Source organism: Apis mellifera, linkage group LG11 (genome assembly GCF_003254395.2).
Source record: "Apis mellifera strain DH4 linkage group LG11, Amel_HAv3.1, whole genome shotgun sequence".
Classification (NCBI taxonomy): Eukaryota; Metazoa; Arthropoda; class Insecta; order Hymenoptera; family Apidae; genus Apis; species Apis mellifera.
The window spans coordinates 2,073,660-2,086,524 of record NC_037648.1 but is presented as its reverse complement, the minus strand read 5'-3'; the positions used below and the strand labels follow the sequence as shown (position 1 = coordinate 2,086,524).

Genomic DNA, 12,865 nt, shown 5'->3' with positions numbered 1-12,865 from the left:
AATGTTAGACAAGCCACTTACACGGGCACCGTGACGTTCCCATTTAGCCTAAGGGATACGCCAGGTTACGTGCATACGGGAATTCTGTGAGTGACGGAAAGATAACGTCACGAACGCCTGTTAATTAATAGTTATTACAATAGCCGGCGTGCGATCTTCGCCATCTTTATTTTGAAGCGTGGTGTATACAGTACTGACCAAAAGTAACGAACATACATATGTATGTGGAATTAATAACAAGTATTGTATGTTAAATTTAAAAGATTAAATTCATTTTGGAGAGTATTAGAAATTTTAAGGTAACTTTTAAATCTTCTTTTTTTTAGAATTACTTATAATAGATTTATCGAAATAAAATTCAGAAATCCCATGAAATTTAGGTTAGAATTTTATTTCTTGAAAATATTCTTTCGATTTACAAATGTATCTATTTGTTATTTATTTAATTAATTAATTGAATCCAAGTTTAATAAATTTTATAGTATTTTCATATATCTAAACTTTAATAAAATAAAAATCAAATGTAGAATTTGATAGTTGTTTTTCAACGGAAAATAGATATATGCGAATAGTTTTTGTAGTCGGTATAAATGAAATTATTATTAATATTTACAATTTTTAACCTCATTTAGTTGAAAATTAGAAAAATTTTGTAATTTCAAAAATATTCTTTTATAAAAAAATCTATCAATATATATGACATATATATTTAACCAATAGTAAAATTAGCAAGAAAATTCGATTCAGCTGCAAGCTGGAATCGATAATACGAAAAGCGATACCAAATTTTTGATCGCTAGTGTATAAACTTGTACACAGGCAAGGAACGTTCAACCCTTTTATTTTTAACGTGAACCCGTGCTCGACTCCGGATATCGTATCAAGCATAATTGATCTACAGCTGTGTGTATCTGACTGCTTCTTAAATTTTAATTTTCGTGCCCGCAGGCTGCGTCCCGTTGAGCGTCATGTAAATTTAATCGTGAATCCTTGGATAGTCTCTGATGCGTGTTCTCTGTCCAGTCACGTTTTGTTAACACGCTGTATATATGTATGTTTATTTTATGGAGAAATTACAACCTATTATCGACGATAGAATCCTTGTTTCGATGGTTTATTTATACAAGATGTTCTGTAACGAGTGGAGAAATATTTTGAAAAGCTAAAAATAATAAAAAGTTCACGTTAAGGTATGTTCTATCATCTATGAATATTCTCAAAATATTATTATATAATATAATTTCTTTTAAACGAGATTTAATGTTATATTCTTATGTATCAAAGGATTTCAAATTCAATATTGATTTATATCAAGAGATGTTAAATGTAAAATAATCATTAAATTATTGAATCATGGTTAATTTTTTCTGATGGAACAGAAAATATTTTCCAATGAATATTTCTTATTTATGTCTGACTATGTCTATTATTATAAAGAACATAACAATAATTTGGATAATCTTTATTTAAATAAATATATAGTTCATAAATAACTAATCACTTTTTTACTTATAACAATTGTATAAAATAATTGAATCAAATCAAAATAATAATAAAATATAATAATTAAATTTCTTTTTCTCTTTAAAATATATCCATCTTTATAATAATTCTATTACTTAGAATCCTAATTATTAATATAATTATAATTTTCATTATTTTACCATTAATATCTTTTCATAATAAATTTTCAAAAGCGAAAAAAAAAATCAAATCGAAATTACTAAGATACTTTTCATAATCAAATTAATAAACCAACACGAAACTCATCGAAATACATCACTATTCGAATTCACAGACACGCACGAGTGTAACCCTATTGCAAGACACGTATCCCTTTCAATCCAGCAAACATCAGGAAGCGTGGCCGGGTAGCGAATAAATAAAATCCAAGTGAGCCCAACCAAGGGGGAAATATAACGCACAGGTGAACGATAAACAGTGGTGAAACGATGCCCCGTACCGGGCAATAACTACATAGATCAGAGGCGCGGTGAGTTAGCTGAGAAAAAGAATGGATGACACAAACCTTGCGAAAGGGAGACGGTATAGTATAGTATATACCGAACCCGTGGAAAAAGGGGGGATTGGAAAAAAGAGTAAGCGAGTAAAGAGGTCGACGAGGCGAACGAACGCCCCAAGGTATGCAACCCGAACTTCGAACAGTGGCAAACGCGTCTCTTTCTCTTTCCCCGCGCCCCGCATCCTCCCGTCTCTTTCTCGCGCGCGCGTCTCGACGTTTCTCGGCTGTGTGTTGTTTGCCGAAGCACGACAGAGTTGTGTTTCGGGCAGACGGCGGAACGAGACCGAACAACGAGTGTTTGTCAAATGTTTGAACAAAATGTTTGTCGTTTCCTGTGGACGCCGCCAGGGCCAAATTAAATGCGATGCCCTTACCCAACCCGATTGCCAATATTCGGAATGTGTATGCAACTCGGCCGACCGTTATTCGCAACGGACAGAGAGGACAAAGAGGAGAGGAGTGGATGTGACGGTGGATATAAATGCGACGTATATAATTGTGGATGAAACGTGACGGCAAATTTTGTGTGCTATTCGAGTTTGGGATGTGCAGAGTTGATACAGTCGTGGGATTCTACAGGTCGAGATAAATGCGAAAGTTAGTATGCGCGAAAATATCGGTTGAGAAGTATTTTTTAGGTTAGGAATACGAACGATTGAAATTTGCGTTAAATGAAGATAGAGTGAGATTTTTTTCTTTTTTTTTTTACTTGAAATTTTTAAATTAGGATTTTGAATTTTATTTTATCTCGTAATATATGTAAATTTATTGTGTGATACGTTAAAATTATCTTTTTGAAATATCTTTAAAAAAATAGAATATCTTTTTAAAAAAAGTGATTTTATATTATTATTCATATTTTTGAATGATTTATAAGAATGTTATTTTTATTATAAATAATTTATGCTTTAAAATGGAAGTTTTTAAAAGCATATGTATATAAAGTGGAATATTTAAATGAGAAGAATATCTTCACTATTTATATTCTTTATAAAAAAAGTTATACAAAAGAAGGATAATTGTTTATTATTTTTTTTGCGAGATTCTAAAATTATAAATAAGCATGGAAGAAAACATTTTATTACATATAACAGTAACATTATATTCTCTTTGTCCATCGATGACCCATGTAATTTAGCAAATTATATAAACTCGCATCGTCATCCTTAACGAGGTTCCTTCTTCTACAGTAGAATGAAGCTTCTAATAAGCATCGAAAGGTGGATCCCCCAAATCAACTCGACAAAATATTTTCCATCGATATTAACAAGTCATCGTTCCCTTAACCAGTCACGTTCATCGTGACAACATTCAAATCAATCGATCTTTCGCTTCAACTTTATATCAGTGATTCTCAATCATAAATTTAACTCAAATCTAAACTAAATGAAAATATAATTCGATATATAAGAAAAATAAGAAAAACTAAATGAATTTTTCAAATGTCAATCTAATTATATATATTTGTTATTCTATTACATAAATAATCAATTATTATTTGTAGAAAATTTATAGGAAATAAAAAAGAAATAAAGAAGAAATTATAACATTAGCAAATAAGTATTAATGAAAATAGTTTTTAATCTCTGGATCATAATCCATAAGGGAAACACCGCTGTCATATTTTATAAGAGCATTAAAATAATCTTCTCACTATTCAAATGTAATTTTTTCAATTTTTCTTACTTTGTATGAAAAAGTCAAAGCTGCTAAATTATTTAGATATTAAACGGAAAAAAATTGCAATTCAAAGAAAATTGAAAAATTAATATAAAAAGTACTAATTTAATAATTTATACAAAAAAATATAAGTTGCTTAAGATAACGTTATAACTTGGAAAGCACTTATAAAAACAAATTAATACAAATTTTTAAAATCTCTCTTTTATGCATGAAGGCAGCCTGTATCTATAAATATTCCAAAAAGAAATCGCAAAAAAACATTTCAAAAAATGTTTGAAAACACTAATCTACATCATCCACCTTCCACAAAATCCATCTCTGATTCAAGCCTTCCAGACTGAACTGTCAGTATATAATGAAGACGTTTCGTCTCGTCGAAAACGTCAGTCCCTGTAACCCTCGTGCCACCACCGCCCTCTATTCCGACTGATCAGGTGTATACGTGTACGTATACCGTTATTACTCGTGGCAGCCAGCCACTGAAACGTTCAATTATCTACGCTGGCCGCGTCACGGCCCATTGGCCGGCTTATTCTCCCGTTGAAAAGAGGCTGCCTCGAAAGGTTAAGCTGAATGAACGTCAAACGTCTCCACGAAAGAGCAGAGAAGAGAAGAGAGCCTCCTATACCCGTCCATGCTCTCCCCTCCCCTTTCCACCTTTCAGGAGCTTCGAAACGATCGAGAGACGATTCGAGAGACGATCCACGTGTCGCTAATCAGATCTTTCAGAAGCGTTCTCCCCTCGGCCTTTTGTACCAACCTTCGATCCAAGAGTATTTTGACGCGGTCGAAGAATGACGGACCAATTACGAGGCGCCTTAGCTGACGACTGAATAAACGCATTCCTCCTTATGGTCATTATGCTTCGCCCCAAGAGTTAGAATAAAATAACAATTTGGAATAATGAATTATTTCAAATTATTTTGCCATTTTTATTTTATCGAGTAATATAACTATATTTTTGTGAAACGTGGATAAATTATTTAGAAATGATTCTTTTTTATTTGAATTGATAAGTTGAAGTAAAATGAATAATTTGAGGTTAGGTACAATACATAAGAGTAATGTAATGAGATTATACGTTATTTATACGAATGAATTAGTTTGAATTTAGACATTTTTTTTTGTAACAAAAAACTATTTTTTATATTGTAGAAAATCTAACTATAAATGATATATAATATATAAATTATAAAATAATTATATATTTCCTATTTCGAATTAAAAATTTTATCTAGATTTAATCTCAATAATTCCAAAGCAAGAGTGGAAAGGAGAAAAGGGAGTTTGGTTTCGATTCTAGTTACTTAACGAACCATAAATCGCAAGAACCGGAAGCTTCCTTTTAGTTGCTTTCTAACATGGCGCTCGAAACGCAGCGAGATACACACACACACACACGCGCGTATACATACACGCTCGGGACGAGATCGAGATCTCGTCGATCACGAATGCCGTACACGCGCACGCGCTGCAGTAATGCGTCTTGGATTGACATGAGATCGATAATTGGCCGTAATTGAGGAAGAGTTGACATTTGACGATTTGAAAATGCCGCTTCCGGCATTGACTTCTCTTATTGGATGGAAGGCAGGTTAGGTTGGTATTTAACGAGATTAATATCTATACCTTGAATACACGTGGAATATATAGAAAGGTGTAAAGATTGATACATTGAATTATTCGAAATAATTAATCAATTTCAAAAAATTTTAAATACAAAAATTATACATAATTGGAATAGTTTAAAATAATTATTGAATAAACGATAAATGCTTTCTCATTTAATAATTACGAATTCTTAATTATTAAAAAAGAATCGAAATTTCGTAATATATTTATAAATTCAAATTATAAGATAAAATATAAAATTATTCGTTAAAAAAGATACAAAGTTCAAGCAACTTACAATATTGTATTGCGACAATGTGGAACAGAAAATGACAACATTGATATCGATTTAACGGAATCATTTTCCGAACACGGAGCAGAACGGACGTGTTTGTCTCTGTTCCTTGCAAGAATACCGTATTATTTAGTAAATCGATATATAATTATAAATAAATTAATTATTGTAACTGTTACGATGCAACGATAATAAATTTTTCAAAAATATCTTAACAATTGCAAAATTTAAAAATCCAAAATTAGATACGTTTTATTAAACACGCATTCGAAATTTTTTTTTCTCAATATTTATATCGACAGAAAATTATCCTTCCCTTCCCAAACCCATTTCGCGGCCGAGGTATGACGGAAGTTGGGTTGTCGCGCACCACCGGAAAGATCCCCTCGGTCGCCCCTTCATATCCGGCCGAGCACACAACCCCGAGAACCGTTCTAAGGTTTAGACAAACTTTTTCAATGAAGATTATTCCGAAGTCCGCTAACTACTCGGCCGAGGCTCCCTTGAGGGCGCCAACTTTTTTCATTCGCCTAACTTTGGCCGGCCGAAGAAGAAGGAGCGAGAGAGAGAGTACGCGAGGCGGAGCTGTGGAAACACAGGAGACGAAGAAGAAATGCCGTGGTTATACGCGCATGTTGCGTTTATTGCCATCTTAAAAGTGTGTTCGGCCGTCGGCGCGAGTAGATATTAGCCCTTGAACCGCGCAATATTTCCGCCGTTCCCGTACTTTGCCCGTCGTTTCAGCCTTGTCAAAGGCCGGTGGTCGTTCAAAAGTGCGCTGTTGAAAAAGATCCGTATCGTGCGCGACGCGACGTTTGATTAAACTTTCTGTGTAGGAAGTGTATATATGAGGATCTGCGATAGAATGTTTTCGGGAGGATGGATCAATCTTTTTTTTTTTAAGAATCGTGCCTGTGATGTGTAATTGTTGTGATATATGTTTGATATTTGGATATCTTGGTAGGTAGATTTAGAATTGTGTATTATAAGCTAATCTAATATAACCTAACCTCTATACGTGTATACACAATAACTAATCAATTAGGAATATAATATAACATGTAGCTTTTGTGTTGAATATTTTTATTAGGTATCTTTTTACTTATTATTGGCAAAAAAGATTCTTAAATCCACTATGGATTTTCCTATTTAATATAATTTAATTTATATATATGTATGTATAGTTATGTAATATAATGTATAATTATTAATGAATCATGATTATAATATAATTATTACAATATATAATTTTGCAATATAATTTTTAAGAAAATATAACAAAATATAATATAACAATTTATAATATAATATAGATATCTAACTTTGATGAATTAGCAATTTTAAAATTATCAGGATCTCCAAGATAATAGAGAAATTGAAAATTAATAATAAAGAGAATAATATAAAATCTTAATAGATCTTTAATTGAAAAATATGGATGGAATGAAATTTTATAATTGTTGAAATTTGAGCCTAGATATATTTGGTATCTAGGTATCTTTTCATTTATTATTAGTTATGAAATCAAAAATGATTCTTAAATCCATGAATCTTTTTGTTTAATTGATTTAAATTTTTGAACTTGGAATTTTATTATTGATTATGATTACTGAAAAGGTTAATGAAGAAATAATATATGGAAAGTGTGATATAGAATGTATTAACTTACATTAGCAATATAACAAAAATTATAATTTTAGTTAGAAATATATAAGAATATTTCATAATGAAGTGTTATTTAAAGTAACTACTGAAGGATAGATAAAAGGATAAAAATTAAAAGAAATTTTCATTATTTTTTATGTGTGAACAAAACATATTTAAAAATTGTAACATATTAACTTATTTTTCTACCTTATTAGAATTAGTGAACTTGCTTTTTTTCACTTACTTTTTAATGAAATATATTTCAAATTTGATTCCATTTTATCTTTTCTACAAAAAAATACTTTTATATATAACCTCTGTCTTTCCAGAATTGTTATTGAAATTTATTTTCCTATTAAAAATGATACATTTCACTTTATTTTGAAAAATTTCTCACCACATAGAAGAAGGAACAAAAGAAAGGATTACATTACAGGTGGAGATTTGTAGTCAACACAGCTGCGCTATTCTGCGGCCTAATCTCTAAATCCATTGCACGAAATAGAATCTCAGGCATCTCGTTCCAAGATTTAATATCGTGGTCGAATTTGGATAGGCTCGTTTTTCGAGAGGGATGATTTTTCGCTTAAGTTCCTCCAGTGTCATTTTTCTTCAGGTAGAAAGCAACTCTCGTCCTCGTTCCTTTCGGCAAGAACAAAGGGGAATTCCGCTCCACTTATGAACACATTTTCACCAGTCCTTGGAAAAAAATACGTGTGGCAGATAAAAACACAAAGATATTCCGCAATAAAGTTATAAAACTAATTCAAATTTTTTTCTTAAAACAATTTATATGATTCAAATAACAAGTTGATTATTTTTTCAATCATTTCATCATTAATTATAATCCTTATTCATTTAAAATTTAAAAATTTAAGTTAACTAAGCTATTCTATAAGATGTTTTAAAACTTTGGAAAGATTAAAGAATTCACAATATCTAATTTTATTGAAAAATAATTTCATGGAAAAACACACATTTTACATGACTTTATCTATTTGATCAAATATTTATCAGATTATTTTTGATCAGATATTTGAATCAAATTATTTTATTTACATTCTCTATTCACATTTCTAAATAATAAAATAATTTCCTTTGTAAACATCTACAAATTTTTCCATCCAAAAATCTAATCTCCTTTAAATGATTTCTCAAAATCATCATTTTTGAAACAAATAATTAAGTTATTCTGTATACTTCTTATTAACACACAATTTTTTCTCACAATTTTCCTTGTAGATTAAGTAACCATATCGCAACCATTATCAACAACAAAATATTTCATTAATCCCTCCATCCTCGCCTGGAAACTTTTCAATTAACCCTGCCAGCACCGGATCTTCTCGCTGAATATTGAAAAATCGAAGGGATCACGGATGATCGATTAGCCTTTAAAAATCCGTGCATAATCGTTCACGGTTGCTGTCTCGTCGGGGCGTCGATTGCCTGAGACAAATAACTCCCTTCCAGATGATTGACAGGCATTATATGAAATTTCGAGTGGCTGAGTAATAGTTAAAACACGATATTTTACCGTGGCTGCATGCGCCTTGCATTCACATCTGCTTCCACGTTAATGAGAGAGCGGTTAAGTGCTCCGGATCCGACCCCGTTAAAGTCAAGGTCGTGGCAGCAACCGCATAATCGTGAATAACGTGGGGTGCGTGTCTTTTTCAACCGCCGCATTCAAATTTTCAATTGTTTCTCTGAAAGAATTTTGTATTTATGTAAAACTTGTGTGAAACGATTAAAATAAAAAAAAAAAATTGTTAACGTGTTGGATTTTTTAATTAGCAAGAATTTATTAATTAATACGTTATATTAAATGTTAGAAATAATTTTTGTATAAACAAGCAAAATTTTAATGGCTCTTTCAAATTATAGGAATATTTTGAAGGTTTGATCAAAATTAATAGTCGGAGGATTAGCTGTAAGATTGGAAAAGTGAAAAGGATGGTTCGTGGAAGGAAGAGGAAGAATTTATTTACAACAATTCCTGTCTCGAAGTGGGGCGAGCAACTTACGACATTTAATAATTTGGTTGACGCCACGAACATCTGCCGCTCTCCCGACAACCCTTTGCGACTCCCTGAACCTTCCACTACTCCTTCCACTACCGCCCCTCCCCCCCCTCCTCCCACGGTATTGTTTAATTAATCATGTTGTATTAATAAAAGCTCGCCTAATTGAATTCGCTGATTTCACACCGTTAATACGAGTTTCATTTAAATTGAACGAGGCATCGTTCCCCTCCCCCCTACCCACCCCTATTTTGTCCACCCCTGCCCTGCCGTCGTCGCCTTGAAACGCCGGGGCCACCCTCAAATCGTTCTTTTTCTCTCGCTGTTTTATTGATCTTCATTCCCTCCGGGTACAGAGTACTGGTAAAACGGTTTACTAAAAGGTAACCTATTTTTCATTGGAGCCACCGAACCGGCATACCGAAAACGGTTTTCCACCGGTTCGAATGGATCGTTCACGATCCAAGACACTGAATCTCGATTCCGGCCGGATGTCGATACACTTTGTGTTATACCGATTCGTTTCAACGTGAACTGAATCACATTGAATTTCCTCTACTGTTTTAGAGCTGCTGGAACCTTCGACAAATCTCAGTTAACCTGACTTGAAAATTTAATATTGTGGTAATGGAATGAGAAGAATGAATAAACTTGCAATTTATAAATTTCATAAAAGATATTTTTTTATATGCAAGAATTATATTCTATTTGATAGTTGAGATAGAAAAATGATATTGGTATATTTTCTATAAGAAATAAATATAAAAAATTATTTCAAATTATTATCAATAATTAATCGTTTATGTGTCATGAATATAGCTATGTATATTTTTTATAAAAAAAAAAAAAGAAAAAGTTTCAATATTTTTAGTAGAAAGGAAAAAGAAATTCATAAACGGCCAAGCAATGGTTGAGTAACATATGTAAGCTGATTCAGTGGCGTTGAACGCAATTCACCGAGAATCAAGAGGGGTCTGGATAAGATTAATAACAGGCTAAGATGGCGAAGTCCTTAATTAGCGTGATTAAGTTGCAGGTGATAGTTGGTATCTATCATGGTCGACTCGGTTTAACTGTTTATAAGTAGAAAATATAAGATATCGGAAATGAGTCAGTTATATGTAGCAATGGAAAATCGATGCTAGTACTTTTACGCAATAATAAACGACCGAGTATATAATATTAACGCTTGCGTTATACTCGTTGGCGAGGCGAGTAATTAAATTCTCATAAAAACGACGTTGATGTAAACAACGTCGGGGAAAAAAAGCATGTACGTATGAATCTCGTGTTTCACGGTACTATACGTGAAACAATGCGTAATTTCAAACGTATTAATTCGTTTAATTTCGCGCAATGTTATTCCTTTTTTTTTTTTTTCATCGTTTGCGCACTGTCGTTTTGTCAATTAAACGGCATTTTTGTATAAAACATCGAGAAAATAAATACCAACAGAAATTTACATTTAAATATTATGTACTTACACCATTCACTTTATTTCTTGTGAACATTCCACTTTTGACTTTTATAAAATATTTACAATATGCTCGAAACACGGTTGTTTCAAACTAGAATTTGCTTCTTAAATATTTAACTCGTAAGAATCGAATCGTTTTATCGAAAGTTTTTAGTTTTTAGAAGAATTTTAATAATTAACTTTATTAGAAAGAAGAAGTAGCTTCTAGGTATACAAATAAATATATATACTTATTTAATTTCGCAAATTTAAAAACTTGATATCGAATCAAAATTAATTCGCGTATGATTTCTTTAGATTCATCGTGTATTTATATATTTTCACAGTTACTCGGACAGCAGCGCCATCAACTTTCTTACGTCAAATTACTTTCCAATTTCAGCGATTTGAAATATCACGAAACCTAAAACTCCGAAAATTGTTATCCCATACACCGAGAATGCATTCGAAGATAGAATGATAGGATTTCCTAGTAAAATTCTTAACGACGAATCAATAATTGAAGATCGACACACCATCCAGTCATAGATTGATTTTGATAAAAAAAGGAAATCGAGAAGAAATCGGCACCGAATAACAAGTCCGCGACCTATGGCTTTCGCCAGTAGAATAGATGCCGGCTCTCGTTTACAAAACACATCACCAGGGCGCGCCACGGTCAGTCGTCGTCGTATAAGCTTCTGAGATCCATAGACGCCGCTCAACTGTGCCGTGGGTAGCTTCCAAGCTCATGGGAGGAGCGTGCGAAGAGAGGCCGCACCTCGAACTCCGCCTCTATCGAATTTTCCTTTTATCCGCAGGTGGCGCTACGAACGCACCAACGGCCGATGCTCCACTCAACGCCGGCCTTTCGCCACGGTACGATGCGAATCTTCTTACGATTGCCTTTTTACGATATCCGATTTGATTGACTCTTTCTAACTATGAGGACAAATTGTACGAGTGTGTAAATGAAGAAAGTAAATTTCTTAGATATATCTATGGCTTATTAGATAAATATTTTCGTAAAATTTGAAATATCCGTTTTTATACGCGAGAAACAATTCTAGGCTGTTTATAAAAATTATGTTTGTATATTTTATGAATTTCTTAAGATTATATTTTTGTTTGTTGTATATTTCTGAATTATCGATGTATTTTAATGTAAGAATGGAACCATTATTTTTTTAACTTTTAAATTTGCGAAACTTTTAATCATTGCAAAATCATATCGTAAATTTATATATAGTTTCTTTTTTTCTTTCGTATGCATCAAATCTAGTAAGATTTTTCTTTAAATATACAAGTTTAATTCTTTCATCTCGATATGAAAATTAACCGATATTAAACCACGATTTCATAATTAATAGTAAATAGTAGTTTAAATAAAGATTATTTGGACAATAAATTTTGACATTTAAAAAATGATAAAATGCAAATTGCCGATATTTTCGGACTAGCAACGATAAGAAAAAAAAGTGTATGAATGAAAATTCGCAGCCACTAAGGACAAAGAGAGACACAACTTCGCATTATAACGATAATAATTCCACCATAAATATCATAGTTTGCGTATTGACGGCTGTCTCTATTATTCGTATCTATACTTATACCTATAACTTATTCATAATATTTCCTATCTACGTAGTGTAATAACGGTTCGCCTCGCAATTTTTCATCCATAATCCCCACCTCCCGTATACTTAACTTTACCAGTTTGCCTCTGGTCTATCGAAGCGTGCTGGCGCTTGAAAACGCTCTTCTCCTATAACATTAAAACTTCACGAATAGAATAGTGGTAGGGGGAGGGAGGGGCTCTTAAAAAGTCGAGAAAGCGGCGAACGGCTTCTTGTAAAAGGCGGAAAGTATCGAACGTTAATACGAGGTATCAAGAGAACTTACTTTACTTTTGACCGTCGAACACAAACAATCCCAGCCCTGGTTTCATCGCGTCGAACGAACATGGCCGCAACCGGCCAGGAGAATGTTCAAAGCATGGTGGCGTATAAAAAGAACCTACAAAATATACAGGGTGTCATATTTGCATATGGAAAATTGAACTTAAACTAATTCCCTTGTGAATTTAAAATTTATACTCTACTAAAATAAACTTATTATTATTTTGT

General features: G+C 32.5%; 1 long non-coding RNA gene across 3 annotated transcripts; it reads right to left on the bottom strand.

Moving 5' to 3' along the window:
• Positions 1 to 7,692: 7,692 nt before the first annotated feature.
• LOC102653728 lies at positions 7,693 to 11,442 on the bottom strand. Of its 3 annotated transcripts, none has more exons than XR_003305625.1 (3): positions 10,768 to 11,442; positions 8,797 to 8,968; positions 7,693 to 7,958 (listed from the first exon to the last, which is right to left on the bottom strand). It is a non-coding gene; the product is annotated as an uncharacterized LOC102653728 (long non-coding RNA). The 3 variants fall into 3 exon arrangements; XR_408124.3 differs by lacking the exon at positions 10,768 to 11,442 and adding an exon at positions 9,287 to 9,961 and having other exon boundaries at positions 8,523 to 8,968; XR_003305624.1 differs by lacking the exon at positions 10,768 to 11,442 and adding an exon at positions 9,287 to 9,961.
• Positions 11,443 to 12,865: the final 1,423 nt, after the last annotated feature.